This window comes from Desmodus rotundus, chromosome 9 (assembly GCF_022682495.2).
Source record: "Desmodus rotundus isolate HL8 chromosome 9, HLdesRot8A.1, whole genome shotgun sequence".
NCBI lineage: Eukaryota > Metazoa > Chordata > Mammalia > Chiroptera > Phyllostomidae > Desmodus > Desmodus rotundus.
Genome location: NC_071395.1, coordinates 51,526,861 through 51,542,512, shown reverse-complemented (window position 1 = coordinate 51,542,512; position 15,652 = coordinate 51,526,861). Strand labels below are relative to the sequence as shown.

The following is a 15,652-nucleotide window of genomic DNA, read 5'->3' as shown; positions in this document are numbered from 1 at the left end:
AGTCTTAGCTATTATTATTTCTATCTGTTACCGAAGAGAGTCAGGCAGAGCGCTGGCAAGCCTCCCCATTGGCCAAGATGGTGGCAGGGCCAGGTTCTTACACAGAGGGCACCAAAGCTAGAAAGATGGATGGGGCCCTGAGCTTGTCAAAAACAAGAAAGATAATTGGATAGGGAAAAAGCCCTCCCCTCCTCCTCCCTGTAAGAACCTGGGCTTGAGCAGGAAGATTGATCAGGGGTGTCCAACCCAGGGCCCAGGATGGTTTTGAACACAGCCCAACACAAAATCGTAAATTTACGTAAAACATGATGAGATCTTTTGTGTGATTACATGTCACAATGTATTTAACGTGTGGCCCAAGACAACTCTTCTTCCAGTGTGGCCCAGAGACGTCAAAAGGTTGGACACCCCTGACCGAGAAGGTCCCTGAGATGGGAGTCCACCACCCTTCCAGGGCCTGCAGCACCTGAATTACACCTCTTTCCTCCTGCACCAGCACCTGCCTCACGAGTTTGGCTTCTGTTGAGGCAGCAGCCAGACCTGCGTTTTGTTCGGTTACCCCTCCGCAAGAACTAAGGAATTTTGGTATTTTTCCATAGCCGTTCTTTGCAGCCGAGGGCCATGAAAGACTGAGGTCACTGGCGCTCCCGATCTCGTCACCTATTGCGCCATATCGGGTCACTTTCCTGCTCACTGTCTCTACACCACAAAACCACCTGCTTGCTGCACAGCGGCCCGCACGCCCACTGCCCTGCTCTTGCGCGTGCCCTTCCACTATTCTCTGTCCACCTCCTCGCCTTCCAGATGCCACCCGCCTTCAAGGTTAGCCCTAAACCCTCCTCTCCTGGGAGGCCTCCCTGACTACTCTAGTCCTCAGCCTTCCCTGAATTCCAGTGGGACTTAACAAGAGAACTGTGTAACTCAGTCCTCGATTTTATGTTGCCTGACATGGGAACATGTTTGTTTGTTTTGTTAAGTAGAATGGCTGCTAACTTCTGGAGGGCAAAGCAACGATAACAGCTATCATGTTTTGCATGCTTATGCTAGGTACAGTGGTACCTTGGTACCTGTCCTAAACTCGTTCCGGAGCTCGTGACGAGTGCGGAAACCAACAAGTACTGAGCAAGCGACCAGTGGTAAAACGTTTTCTCCTGTGGGGCAGCGTTCTCTTGCGGTGTCAGCAAGTGCTGTTGCTGAAACATTTTTTCTCGTCAAAACGCGACAAGTAGTGGTCTGAAGTGACGGGGTCTGAAGCCAACAGGTACCGCGGTGTGACTGCACCTTGGCAAGCACTTTACAACGATTATTTGGTTTCACCCCCCAGCAACACTATACAGTAGGCCCGTCTTGCACGTGAGGAGACTGAGACTCAGAGAGAGATTAAAAACTTGTCCAGGGTCGTGGAACTGCAGATGACTGCGTCTGAGGCACTGGCGCGACTCAGGGTGCCGACTGAGAACTGTGTCAGGTGCGTCGCGACGGCAGACTGGAATCTGCCACATTTCCCAAGTCTTTTTGGAATACTAGAGCCAGAGCTTCTCCAAGACAAGACTCTGACTATGAGTCATACCACGTGCATGGCGCCTATGGCAAGGCTCCATTCCACAGCTTCGTCGTTTCCTGCCTTCTTAGCTCACTGGGTAATGCTTTTAACTAGGTGTCCGAGGACCAGAATAAACTCTAGTACATATTCAAGGAATATGTACTTGAATACATAGCTCCCTCTCACTCCTTTCTAATCTTTAACAGCTATTGTCAGACTAGCTACGCAATTGGATTAGCCCTAGAAGCAAAGTCCCTCTACCCACCCACCCATCCATCGACCCACCCACCCAACCACCCATCCACCCACTTATCCATCCATCCATTCACCCTCCACCCAGTCATGCATTGTTTTATCCATCCATTCACCAAATACTTTCTCAGCACCTATTCTGCATGACCACAGAGCTGCACTCCATGATAAGTCTTCTGGAGAACACGAAGAGGAGTCAGAGGACGAGCTGGCCCTCCAGGAGTGAGCCGTGTGTATAGATGACTCCCAGGCAGAGCAGATCATCACACGTGCCGGAAAGACAGTGTAAGGGGCTGAGTGGTCAGGGGAGAGAGGATCACTCCTCCTGGGGTGTCAAGAGGGGAAAATGAAAAAGACTTCTTAGAGGAGGAGGTGTGTGAGACAGGTCTTGAAGGCTGCTGTTTGAGATCACGCAAAGACAAAAAAGGGACCCGCGCGAGGGAAAACAGCAGGAGTAAAAGTGGGTCTGTGTGTGGAACAGCATGCGGGGCTGAACTGTAGAGCTCATGAGGCCGAGGTATGTTTGGGGCAGGGGGTGGGGGCCAGACTGTGGGGGCCTTGAACCCAGACTACGGGACTGAGATTGTGTTCTATGGGCAACAGGGACCACGGATTTACTTAGGAATTGTTTTGAACAAAGGAGTGACAGATCCAAGCAGAGGTTCGGGAAAGTGAATCCGGCTGCAGCCTGGGAGATGGATGGACAGAAAGAGGCCGTCCGGAGAGAGACTAGTCAGGAAGCTACAGTGGCAGTGCAGGTGGGGGGGCCCTGGAGGGTCTCGACTGGGCAGGGGGCCGAAGATGGAAAAGGGCAAACGGGAGACAGCCTAGAGGCAGGATGCACAAAATAGGACTTGATCTGGAGAGCCGCTGGGGAGAGGCAGTTTGCAAGCCTGAGAGACAGAAAGGGAAGCGATGAGTTCACTTTTACCAGGTGGGGGTTGAGGTGTGTGCAGTAGTGAACAGGTGGGAAGGTCCAGAGAGAACAGGAGGTTGAGGGAGGGGTGGGCTAGCAATAGAGATTTGGGAGCCATTTGAGCTAGAGGGGGTGGTCGGCACCTGAGGTGTGCCTAGGGAGAAAGGTCAAAAATAGTCCTCTGGGAAACACCCAAGGGACTAGAAGCAACAGCCAGAGACAGTGTGAATGGGGGAAGGAGGCTTACACGGCCAGCTCCTTGAAGGGGGGGAGTGTGCCTGGCAATTCCTTACACAGGATCCGGCAGAAGTAAGGCCTGTGTGAGTGTGGTTGGTAGAGTAACAACATGGGTGTAATAATTTATAGTTTTAATTTGAACATTTCACGTAAAATGTCATGTGGTGTGCTTGAGTGTGATATTGTTATGTTACAGAATGACATGCTTATGATTTTATAATAAAAGAGGGGCATGATTTGTGCGGACCATGTATTTTCAGCAAAGGGCTTGATACACAGGAAGTGCAATCAACACCTAGAGAAAGGATGGGAGTAGGGGAGGGGGAGGGGCCGAGAAAGGACGACATCATCCAGAGAAGGCCAGAGTGCTGGAAAGGGTGACAGCCTGCCCATGTGGGTGTCAAGGCCTGGTGGCTCTGAGAGCGCCTTCCAGGAGTAGACCTGAGGCCGCCTTGTTAGGGACCACAGGAGGGCGGGTCTGGTCAGGACTGCTTGGCCGTGGCTTCCTAGAAGTGTGATAGAGGGCAGGACAGGGCTAGGGAGAGTGACTTTGGAGAAGGCAAGACTGGCTGAAGGTTTTTCAGGAACAGGGAGACTTGACCACGTTTGCACGCAGAGAGAAGGATGAAGAGGAAGAGGTGGCCAGCCGGGTTCCAGCAGGGTAGAGGGATCGCCCAGGCCAAGGACCAACTTCAGAAAGGAAGCGCTTGCTTCCCTGAAAGGAGAGGACAGGGTAAGAAGCAGGGTAACCACGTACAGTGGCCTTTGGAGGGGCCAACCCCAATCTGGAGGCTTTTATTAAAAACGAGAGATTAAAAATAAAAAATAAAGAAGCCCTGACCAGTGTGGCTCAGTTGGTTGGCGGTCATCCTGCAAGGCGAAAGGTTGCTGGTTTGACCCCAGTCTGTGTGCCTTACAGGAGGCAGCTGATTGATGTTTCTCTCCCTCTCTTTCTCCCTCCCTTCCCCCTCTCTAAAAATAAGTAAATAAAAATGTAAAAAATAAGGGAGAGATAGGCCCTGTGCAGATTTCAGGCCGGTCCGGCAGAGGTTACAGAGAGCTGATGAGGTTTGCCAGGGTCCCCCGCAGTGGAAGAGCAGGGAGTACAGGTGCTGAGCAGGCTGGGAAGCCCAGAGGCCGAGACTGCACCCAGGTGGCCCTGGTGCCCTCCCATTGAACAACCATTTGAGGGGACACCGCTGAGTGGGGCGACGGCTGTCCATCAGTGGTAACTGCTCAGGCAAGGAGGCAGGGACAGGCCCGAGGTGAGCTGTGTCCCAGGAACACGTGGCCAGGCTAAGGCCCACATGCACGCGTGCACGCTGTCCTACAGGCACAGCCATTCAGAAACGGGGCTCCAGATACTGACTCTCTGCTCTGTACCCCCAGCCCCTCCCCCCATCACCTGTGCTGGCTGTCACCCCTCAGCCTTGGGGGTTTCCTCCCTCACCCTGAGGCACATCCCTCCAGGACCCTCACACCAGTGCCCATTGGTATGTTAGAAAGCACGCTGGTTACTTGTTAACATTTTGCCCTTTGGTGGGGATTACTTTTTAATTTGGGTTAGTCTTATGTCTTCTACTGTGAGATGTTACTGGTGAAATTTTAAACAAGGAGGGAAAATGTTTTGGGGTGGGGGAGTGTGTGTGTGGAAGAGAGAGACAGAGAGAGTGAGAGAGAGTGAGAGAGAGAGAGAGAGAGAGAGAGAGAGAGAGAGAGAGAAGGAGGGAGAGGGAGAGAGAGAGGGAGAGAGGAGAGAGGGACTGGCTTCTGTCCAATCACACCACTAAGGCAACTGCTTACTCCACCCACATGTAGCCCCTCCCCCAAAGCTACTTTCCTCCAGGTCCACACCCCACTCACTCAGCCTCCTCTGGCCCCACCCTCTCCCAGCGTTCACCTCACTGCCTGTGTACACCCTAGGTCCCGGCAACCTGTCCTGGAGGAGGCCACAAGGGCAGGCTGCAGCAGGAAGGTAGGGCAGGATGGAAGGAAGGGAAAGAACCTGGGAGGAAGGCAAGCCCAGGGGGCGGAAGGGACATCTCAGCTGCCAGGGCTCTGACACTCGCGGGCTCCTCATCCTTCCCAGTCCACCCCACCCTCCTCAGGCTGTGCTGCCTGCCTTATCTGAGCTACCAGCCAGCCCCACCTCACACTGCCCACCCCAATCTCCAGGACAACGAGAGCCTCTCCACTCCCGGATGAGGCGATAACACCCGCCCACCCAACCAGCTGGCTCTAACTCCAGGTAGGGGCTGACCTGGCAGTGGCTCTCTGAGCTTGCAGAAATGAAGGCCGAACCGGCAGACCCACAGCCTGGGTGTCTGGTCCAGACTCTGCTCCTGTCCTAAGCCCAGCCACCACTTGCTGTGCGCTGGTCACTGGGACAGGGACTCTCTTTTCTGCATTCACACAAGCAAGTGCCCTCCCCGTTTAGAGATGAAGAAACCCTGGCTGAGAGGTTAACTTGCCAGAGGCCACCAGATAGAAGCCAGGCTAGAATTCCTGCCCAGGTCAAAGTCAGTGAATACTCTTTTCAGTGAGTCCCCAACGATCCCACTTAGTCTGAACTTGGAACTTCGGACCCCACGTGTCGACCTCATGTGGTGGAGCCGTCCTGAACCCTGCTCACCGGCCTGGGCAGCGGATGGTGAGCAGGGGCCTGTGGGACCTGCACTCCGTGCTGCCAGGCAGGGTCAAGCTGAGGTGCCCACAGTAAACGGGTTATGAAATGAGGCCAGCTGTCCAAGTGGGCTGGGGTCAGGGTGGGCAGGAACGGGCCCTCCCCTTTTTCTCCAGTCTCCCTGCAGTGTGACTGAGGCCCCTGCTCTGGCCTAGCTCCGTCTGCTTTCCTTTCCCATTTTCTTTACTTTCTTCATCCTTCCTCCCTCCCTGGCTTGTTTCCCTTTCACCCCCTCCAGCTCCCAGCCCCACCCCCCACAGTTACTGTGGCAACAACTCCATGTCAGAAATAAAGGCAGGATCCAGCTAGGCCACCAGTTCCCAGAACAGCATCCCAGTGCGGAAAGGGGAAGGGCCCACGGCCTGGAGCATCGCATCAGGAGCAGGGAGGCCAGGCCTGCACGGAGGCTGGGCTCTGTGGGGCAGGGGGCACCCACAGTCCTCCAGAAGGGATATGAGGGGGCAGGAAAGGGCTCCCTGTTCTGGTCCAGTGGGTCCATCAGAACATCCCTCCCCTCTGCCCATCCTGAGGCCTGAGCCTTTTCTAAGACTGGCCAAGCCCTCACTCTCTCCTCTTCCCTCCCATTCTCCTTCCCCCACTGCCTTTTGAAAGCCCCGTTCCAGCTGCCAGGACTAGGGCCAGGGCTCCTCTAATGCCGACCCTAGCCTCCTCCAGCACCCGTTCCCACTCTGGGAACCATCCGGCGGCAGCAGGTGGGCCCAGAACCTGGGACCTGGGCTGGGAACCCACCTGCTCTAGGCCCCTGCCCACCTTGCTCCTGATGACATCGGCTGGGCCCTGGCACCCTCTTCCTCCCTTCTACCCCACGCAGACACACATCTATTCACCTGGTTTCTCTTAGATCACTTGGGTCTCCATATCCTCTCTCTATATCCTCCTTCTGAGGAGCCCCTCTTTCTGTGTCCCTGCAGCCCCTGAGGCTTGCTTGGTCCTCAGCATGTTCCCACTCTGGCCTCTATTTATAGTGGGCCCTGTGGGTGGATTGTGCTGTCACTTGTACAAGCTGGTTTGATAGGGCTGGGGGAGATGCAAGGGTCTTGCATCCCAAATTCAGCCTTCTGAATTATGGGCCACCCCTATTCTTGTCTTGACGCACACACGTGAGCTCCAAAAGAGGAGTTCCGACTGCCTGCACCCCCAGGTGGACAGCCTGCTTCAGGCGCTTGGCACCTGGCCAGGGGGAGGCCGGCAGTGCCCAGGCGAGACCCTCATGTGGGCTCAGGCAGGAGAGCCCACGCTGAAACAGTTGCAAAACTCCTGCACCTGCTTGCCAGATCACACCCCCACTCTCCCAGGGAGGCCCCCACACAATGACACACTGTGCCGTGGACGCCCACAGCACCCACCCACCGATCCTCCCCTTCACAGCCACTCGAATCACGTGCTGACACCCCCTCCCCAAGCTGTGCACACGCACAGCAACACACACAGCGCCCCCCACCCATTGCCTCAGGCCTTCCCGTGCTGCCCATTCCCAAAGCACCACTGCCTCCGGCTCCCAGACCCGCCCCTGCAGCCCCGGCTCTGGCGCCTGGCAACATAGCCCCCGGGTGACTCTGCCCAGGAAAGGGCATTTGGCCTGTGGGGCTGAGGCAGAGCCGTTGGCAGGGGCAGGTCTGGGTCCTGCCGGGCCAGCGTGTCTGCTCAGGCCTCAGCATCTTCAAATACATCAACAGCCAGCACCAGGAGACAGCTGGGGTCAGGCCTGCGGCCACACCCTGCCACCCAACCTCATTCTGCATTTGGCCCTCACCCAGCCTGACCAGCCAAGGGCTAGAAGGGACCTCTCCCCGACCCCCCGCCCATCAACAACATTCAGGCCTCTGTGTAAACTGCTCCCCCCACCTGAATATCTGCAGTGTGGTGGGAGGGAGGCTGGCCAACCCCCTCTCTCCCTTCCCTGTCACTGAGCAAAGAAGGAACGCTCCCCTGCCCACCCTGCTAGGTGAAGGGACACTGGGGTGGCACCCTGGAACACCCAAGCCCTTCTTCCTTAAACTGGAAGGAGGTTGGATCAGACCAAACCCAGCTACTCCAGGGTCTGGCTACAGGGCCCGATCTTCCACTGAACAATGGGCCACAGCTGACCCTCCTCGGGGGGCTCCTTGCCCCTACCCAGAGCCTCTCTCCCAGACTGGTGCTGCGGCCCCAAGTGTCCACAGAGGGCCAGAGAGCAGGATACCCTGCCACCTACCTGTTCCCAAACAGACACTCTGAGCCTGGAGGCTGGGCAGGGACAGGCACAGGCCCGGGTCCCGGGCTGCTGCTTTTCCTCCGAGCCTAGGTGGCAGGCATCTCTTCCAGGAACCCAGCCGTGTTTCCCCAGAGCACAAATAACAGGAAAAAAGCTGGCTGGGGTGTGGTGGTGGGGAGCTGGAGAAGGAGGAGACCTACCCTCCTGGGCCCCCACCTTTCTAGCCCCCACCCCACTCCTCCACAGCCAGGAGAGTGGATCCGGAGCTGAGCTGGCTGGGGCGTCTGCGCCTGGCGGGCAGGGCCACCGGCTCCCCCACACCTACACCACCCCACCTCCCGCTGATAGCGTGTGGCCAGCCCAGGGTGTGTTTGTATGTGTCTGCTCTTCCACCTCGCTCGCCGGCTCGCTGGCTGTACTCAATCCATTTCAAACAAGAGGAGCATTAAGCCGGCATCATGACGAAGCAGAATCGGAAGCAGCCTGGGCTGGCCACTGGCCTTTTTCCCTTTTCCACACCCCAACCCCACAACGCTCGTGCTCGCCCGTGTACATGAAGCCCCTCGAGCCGCCTCCTCCCAAACAGCCAGACAGGGCTTGACCCACAGCCCAGGGTGACAGCCCCTGGCTTCTCCAAGTGCCTGGAGCTCCTACTGAGCTCCTAACTGCAGCCACAGAGGCCTCTGGGGTCCCTGCTCCCTGGCTGCTGAGGGCACAGATGCCAGACTCCATCACCCGAGGATGGATCCTCTCCTGGGAGGATGGACGGGAAGACTGGGAAAAGCAGGTTTTCGGCACCAGAGACTGGGTTAGCCCTGTGGAGGCCAGAACCCCCTGGAAGGGCCACAGAGCACAGCGGTGGTAGTGTGAATGAGAAGGGCCCCATGGCTTGCCAGGGCAACTTCATGGAAGGGAACTAACTTCCTGCCAGGCAATGCCCAGGTCCCAGCATGGAATCCTAGGGATGTGCCTTCCCTGCCACGGGCCTTTTGGGTTCCTCTGGGTTCAGAGCAGAGCCCAGTTCCTGCATGACCCCCAGAGGCAGCAGGGGGTGGAGCCCAGCCAGCTGACCCTGGCATCCTCTCTACCTCTTCGGGCAAGACCTGCCTACCTAGGCAGCCTGCACTATTGCCCTGGTACCCACGGCCCACAGCAGGTCAGCTGATGTATTAGCTGTCATTGGGGAAATCTGGAAACTGGGGAGGGGGCTTGGGATACGTGAATGGAAAATCACAGGGAAGGGTCTTGAGGGGGTACAAGTGAGAATGTGCCCTGGAAACTTTTTCTCTAAGAGAAGAGGACAGGAGGGGACAGGCGGGGACAGGTAGGGACCAGAAGGGAGGTATGTGTCTGGGTTAGCGGAATACAGAGCAGAATGAATCCTAAAGGATGGGCTCTAGAGAGAAAGGAGAAATGCAGAAGGCAGGTAGCTGAGTGGCTGAGGCAGAGTGGACAAAGTCCAGGCTTGGCTGCTGCTGGGTGGGGGAGGGGCTGTGGGAAGGTGAGAGGGTGCTGGGAAGGGGGCGGAAACACAGGGCCCACCCAGCCGGAAGAAAAGGCCAGGAGAGGATGCAGGAGGAGGCACCTCTGATGCCACAGGAGGGGCTGCATCCTTTGGGCAGGGCACAAGGCTTTTCTGGGGAAGAAGCCCGGGCCCAGAGCCTCTCCGCTCCCTCTCCCTTTCATCCCCTCTTACTGTCCTGGCCCCACCCCAGGCCTGCACAGCCTCCCTCCACACTCCTGCCCCCACCCCCACCCAGGAGACCCAGTGACAGGCCCAGTCAGCCTCTGCCTTCAGGACCGCCAATTCTCCCCACCACCTCGGGTACTCCCTCCTCTCACTCTCTCCTTCAGCAGACCCCGCCCCAGGAGGTTTGTCTTCCTGCTTATAGCCCCCAGAGGTAAGGCTGGAATGAGGCGCTGCCTGCCTGCTGCCGGGAAGGGCCTGCAGCAAGGTGGCTTGGGAGGCATGGGTAGCAGTCTCTGCTGGGGAGGAGGAAGCATTCTCATCAGGGAAACAAGCACATCCAGTGGGGGGTCAAGGGGAAGGAGGGGAAGGATAGGGATGGGGGGAACAGGGAGGGTTCTCAGTACCTTCAAGGGCCTGGGGCGTGGGGCAGGAGCAGGGCAGCTTCCTCGGTGACATACACCTCCATCCCTCAGCGCATCTCCTCTCCGCCTCCCGTTGCCAAGACAACCTGCCGGCTCAGCCGAGGAGGCGGCAGGGAGGGGGGAGGAGGAGGCTGTGGCTCCTACTGCTTGTTCTTCAGCGATGGAGGGAGGAGACCTGAGGCCGGCCCCTCTGCTGGGGCGGGTGGGGAAGCCTCAGGACCCAGCCCGGGCACTGTCCCCTCCCCCCTTCCACAGGGCTCTGGGATTGGCTCCAGGGGGGGCCTCAGGAGAACCTTAATTCAGGGCCCATAGCAGGCCTGTCCTGGAGAAGGAGGACTCTGGGCAGTGCCATCCCGCCACCCTCCTCCCCCAACTGCAGAAAGCTCAGTGTGGAGTTGGGAAAAGGCAGCAGGGACAGGGAGGGATAGTCTGTATTTGAAGGGTCAGGGGGTGGTTTCCAGCCCAAAGGAGAGGCCCAGGGCAGAGCTAGGCATGTAGGCACACGGTTTGGGGCCCAGAGGCCTGACCCCACCTGACCTCTGCGTTCCCTGACCATCTGCCCTGGTCCCCACCCTCTCACTGCCCTGGACCTACGGGAGGGACAGGGCCCAGGACAGTGCTCTTCTGCCCCCCACCCCGCTCGGCAAGAGCGTCCCCCCAGGGGCAGGGCCACCCTGGGCAGGGACAGTTCTCTGCCAGCCAGCCAGGAACCTGGGGGACGGTGGAGTTAGGGCTCCCTCTGCTGGCCCAAGGTGTGGCAGCCGTCAAGGTCATCGCTTGCTGAGAGTGATCCCAGAGTGCACCTTGGTGGGGCTGGGGTCCCGAGGGCACAGGCAGGACAGCAGCCCCTCTCCAGCCCACCAAGCTGCACCTCCACCTCACCCCTGGCCTCGGCCTGCAGGGGCACTTGCTCTGCCTCCTGCTCCTCCTCATGGGAGGCCCCGGACTCCCCATGGCCCGCGAATGGTCCCCCACCCACCCCACCATTGCTTGCCTGCCTCCCCCTCAGGCGGGGATGAGAGGGGAGGCAAACACCTCTACCAGCAGCAGGCAGCACTGAACACCAGGCACCCCCTAGCCCAGGCCGCGGGGCGGGCCTTCTGGGCACCACCTGGCCATACCCAAAAGGCTGTCACAGAGCTAGCGTGCCTTTAAGCTCAAGCGTGCCCGAGGCCTTGAGGACGGTGCTGGATCCACAACAGGGGCCAGAGCTCCTGCCCCTCCCAGACAGGCCACCCCAGGCCCAGCACCTACTTCTCAACTTCTTACCCCAGCAAGGCCGCTGGTGCCAAAAGTCCTGAGTGAACTCCGGCCCCGCCGCCCGCCCCCCACCCAGGGCCTGTGCAGCAGGCCCTCCGTCCTTTCTCTTCGCCTCACTCCAGTGTCCCTTGCCCCGCCTCATTCGTGGACGTGCTGGGGAGGGAGAGCCCCAGGAGTGCCCCCCTGTGCCTACGCCGTGTAAACATTAACCCCGAGAGGCTGACTCGCACCACCGCACCTCAGGAGAAGGGAGAGGTGACAGAGAACTGGGCGGGGGGATAAAGGGGAGGATGAGGGCCTAGACGGGACCTTTTCTCATCAGAGTTTGGATACCATGTCCCCCTACCTCCAATCACCAGACCCTCTGCCTCCTGGACCCCAGAGCCTTGGCCCCCAGCATGCTGCCATCAGGCCAGCCTCACTCCCCACCCCTGGCCTCACAATGGCCTCTGCTCACTCCCCTTCTCAGAGCCCCGCGCTACCTCCTCCCCGCCAAAGCAGGAAGACCAAGATCTGCAGAATGTGACCCAGGCACTTCCTGCCACTGCTCTGAGAGACCTTCTGGCCGCACCCCGACCCTGACCCTCACTGTCCCCCGAAGAGGCCTTCCTTCTCCAGCAGCTGTCTCAGTGTTCCCCCCCTCGCCTGTCTGCTCTGCTGGCTGCAGTCCTGCTTGTTCTTAAAGATCACACCAGCTGCAGCCCCGGCCGACGTCCCCTCCCCGTGCTTGCTCCCACCCAAGAGCCCCCGTGTGTGCGTGGGGCGTGGAGAACACCCTCTTTGAGGCATTGATGGTCCCGTTCCAGGACAGGCTCTCGATTCCAGGGCTCACTGGCTGTGACCGCGGGCAAGTTGGTGTGCCTGCGTTTGAGTTTGCCCACACATGGCCTGGGAATGATTTATCCCCTAAATACGGGGCTCCGTGCGCTGCCTGGCGCATTGCCTGCACACACTAGGGTCCTTTTCGCCCCTCGCTCTTGCCTCCTCTTTCACTCTTCTGGGATGGCCAAATGCTGCTTTGCTATCCTAGGTGTAAGAGAGATTTCCAAAAGTCCCGGGAAAGAACTGCCTTTTTATGGATTTATCCCCCTAATTAAATTTCAAGTGTCTTCAGAACTTGACAGGGGCTGATGCAGTGTCTTGTCCATCTTTTCAATTCACTGAAGGCTGGAGCAGCACTGTATGTTTAGGGAACAGATAAATCCGGGGGTTAACTGCTTAGGACCCCTCCCCGCCCAGGCCTACCTATAAGGATGGAGGGTAGAGCTGCATTCTGGCTCCTCGTCCTGCCTCCACCTCAAGGGACAGCAGGGCGCTGGGCCAGTGATGCCTTCCTGAGCCTTCTGGTGATATATTCCCTCAGTAGGTCCTTACTCTGTGTGATGTACTGTGCTGGGTACAGGCAGGCGGGGTGGGGGGCGAACAGGGACTGTCTCTGTACCCAAGGCCCTTGCTGCCTAGCAGGCCCAGGCAAGTGTGAAGAAGCATGGCCTGCCCCGGCTGCAGTGTGCGCCATTGGACAAGGGCTGTGCGGCGGGGGCCAGAGCCGTGGAGACCACCACTTCCCCCAGGAGAGCAGAAAGTCCACAGGGCAGGCGAGGTGGCTGTGGTCCATGCATGAAAGCCCTCTGGAGGAGGGCATGCTGGGCAGGGGGACCCTCATGGACAAAGAGGGACAAGCATGCTTGCTGAAGGGCCCAGGTGGCAGTTCTGGCAGCGCCCTGCTCTGAAAGGGCCGTTGTAGGGACAGGGCGGTGAAGGGCCTGCAGTCAGGCCTGTGCCGGAGCCTGGAAAACCACACTAAGGTTCCCAGTGACCGCGGGACGCGGACAGAGCCCTGGTGCACGGCAGGTAAGGGGAGCTGAACAAACTGACATCCTGGAGTAGGGGCGGGTGGTGGCGTCAGGAGGCAGAGAGGCCGTTTAGAGAGCCTTGCAGGGATTGAGACATCCCAGCGAAGCCTTGCCACGGCTCTCCAGAGCTTGCAAGAAAAAGCGGTCATGGGCAAGGGGGTGAGAGTTGAGATGCTCGTTTGCTTGGAGAGGGACAGTGTGAAGAGCAGGTGAGACGAGAAGGGCGGAAATGTTAGGGAGCCGGGTAGGGAGAGAACTGGAGAGTGAAGAATGGACGGATGGCCTGTGGCGGGTGGGGGTGGGTGTGGGGGAGGAAAGAGCTTCAGAAAGGGCTGGTCCCCGGCGGTGTCTGGGGCTGTGGGCTGAGGACACCAAGGGCTGAGGCAAGGCTTTTTGGCTTGGCGACTGAAAAGTACTGCCACTGGACTCCAAGGGACAGGGCCAAATGGAATGACATAAGTAGAAGCCAGCCTGCAAGGACTAAAAAGAGCGGATTCCCTCTCTGACTCTCTACTTTGGCTCCTCTCTGCCTTGCCTGGCTGTTTGGAGGACGGGACAGGGAAGGGGGATCGATAGCGAGGCTATTCTTAGCTGGCTAGCGTTCTTGGTAACCCTAAACAGGCACAGGATGTGAGTGAGGCATGCTGCCCCCGCCTCCCTCATCTTGTCACCTCCCCCCTGCCCCCCACAGACAGGTTCATCCTGCCCTAAGTCTTCCCCTGCTGTGTTCTCCCTCCCCCACCCGCACCCTTGCTCAGCAACTTCACACACCCAGAAGCAACGAGGGTGCTGGAGCCTGCTGTGGGGCTGTCTGAGGCTCCTGGGAAGCCCCCTTCCTACCACACATTCATATACTTCACACCCCTCTGAGGTCCCCTGATTAGAGAGCCATTCTCCTGACCACAGTTAGCGTCTCTGGTCACCAGTTCAGAAGGAATGAGCTGAACAGACTTCCCTAGAGCATGAAGAGGCACTAAATCGTGGGGTGAGCCAGGGACCCAAGGCCGCCAGGCTTGGCGTGGGGCATGGGCACTCTGACGTGGCACAAGCCTCCCAGCTGCCTTCCCTCGCTGTTCCCCAATTTGTCCCTCTCGCCCAAGGTCTCACCTCAGAAAGCAAGAAAGGAAACAGTGAGGGCTTTCTGGAGCCGGCCCCCAGAGGCCTGTCTGTGCTGGGGAGGTCAGAGGGAGGCGGGGAGGGCCCAGAAAGGCGGAGAAGAAAGCAGAGGCGGGACAAAGGGCCCATCCACCTTTGAAGCTGTTTCTAACCCAAGCCAGGGAAGGTGGGGGTGGGCCTGAGAGCCGGGCTGGGGGAGGCAGTCTGGAGTTTTAAAGAATGTCTCAAATTCCTTCGGAAATCAGAGGGATTGTGAGAGCTGCCCCTCCCCAACACACTTCCTTCCCAGCCCCCCAAGTCCAGTCCTCCACACCTGGGGGCCCCAACCCTTTGTCCTCAGGTAATTGCTGGGCTTCGCCCCTGAGTTTAAAATCCCATTGATCTCACCAGTTATCAGCTGCGGCTCCAGACCACCCTCCCTACACACCCCCCAGAAAATGACGCTCAACGCCCCCCCCAACCCAGCAGTCCGCCCTGGGATTAAGGCTCTTTGTAACTGGGGGTTGGGGGGGTGGTGAGAAAAGCGACCTGGTGGAAACCAATTATGACAAACCAGAGGGAGAACGGCCTGGGGCCTGGGGACCTCCCTCTTGGCTGTGGCTGTTTAAACGGCAGGGGCTGGGGGTGGCTGCTGGGGCTCCAGCCCCTCCAAGAAAGAGGAGTGTGACCCCCTCCCCCCCACCCCTTCACTAACACGGGGCTTCGCGCTCCTCCCATTGGGACTAAACCAGGCCCGTCCACGACTCCCCATCCTGTCCTCATTTTTAGGCCATTCTTAGGGGAAGCGATGCCTTTCGTCCTCTTTCTTCTTTTCCCCTGGCCCGCTTCCCTGGTGTATGCTCAGAAAGTGGGGAGACTGAGCCTGGGGGTCCATCTGCAGAAGGCAGGACCCAGGCGGGGTGTTTCCCCCAAACACAGACTGGGGTTGGGGGAGCGACCCGCAGGGCAGGGCCTCCCCCTGGGCAGGATTAGAAGCCAGAGCGAAGGGGCAAAGAGGCGGGTTTTATGGCCCCTGAGTCCCACCCCTGAAATTCGCACCTCGGGGCGCCTGGGAAGGCCCACCAGAGCCGCTCAGGTCTGGGCCTCGGCCGCTTCTGGGTCTCTTCCCCCAGGCTGGCCTCTGAGGTCCCCTCAGGTGTGCCCCCCCTCCCGCAGCGGACCCGGGAGGACAAGGGGGCACTTTCTCGTCCTCCCACCCTCTTGCGCCCGCCCCGACCCTCCTCACCGGTAAAAAGTGATCCTGCTCGCGGCCAGGCGGCTTCAGCGGCCGGAGCGCCAGGCCTGCTGCCGGGCTGGCCTCCCGCCTGGCCCGGCCCATCCGGCCCCAGGGTGTGGGTTCTCCTCGCCCCACAGGTAGCACGGGACGCACCCTGAGAGTCAGGAAACCGGAGCCCGCAGAGGGAGGGAGGGAGGGGCGCCCTGGGCTCCGCGGACGGACTCGCAGCCCGGGCCACCGGGCCACCCG

General features: G+C 59.0%; 1 protein-coding gene across 6 annotated transcripts in view; it reads right to left on the bottom strand.

The window, feature by feature from the left end:
* DMTN (dematin actin binding protein) overlaps positions 1–15,652 on the bottom strand; it is a 27,307-nt gene extending 11,655 nt beyond the window's left edge. Inside the window, exon 1 of one of the 6 annotated variants that reach the window (XM_053930601.2) lies at positions 15,413–15,652. The gene's annotated coding sequence lies outside the window, so the exon portion shown is untranslated. Of the gene's footprint in view, positions 1–5,208; positions 5,383–7,846; positions 8,913–9,940; positions 10,338–11,227; positions 11,341–15,412 lie in introns of those variants that run through there. The other 5 variants (XM_045195600.3, XM_024560798.4, XM_053930602.2 and 2 more) reach the window with 5 other exon arrangements.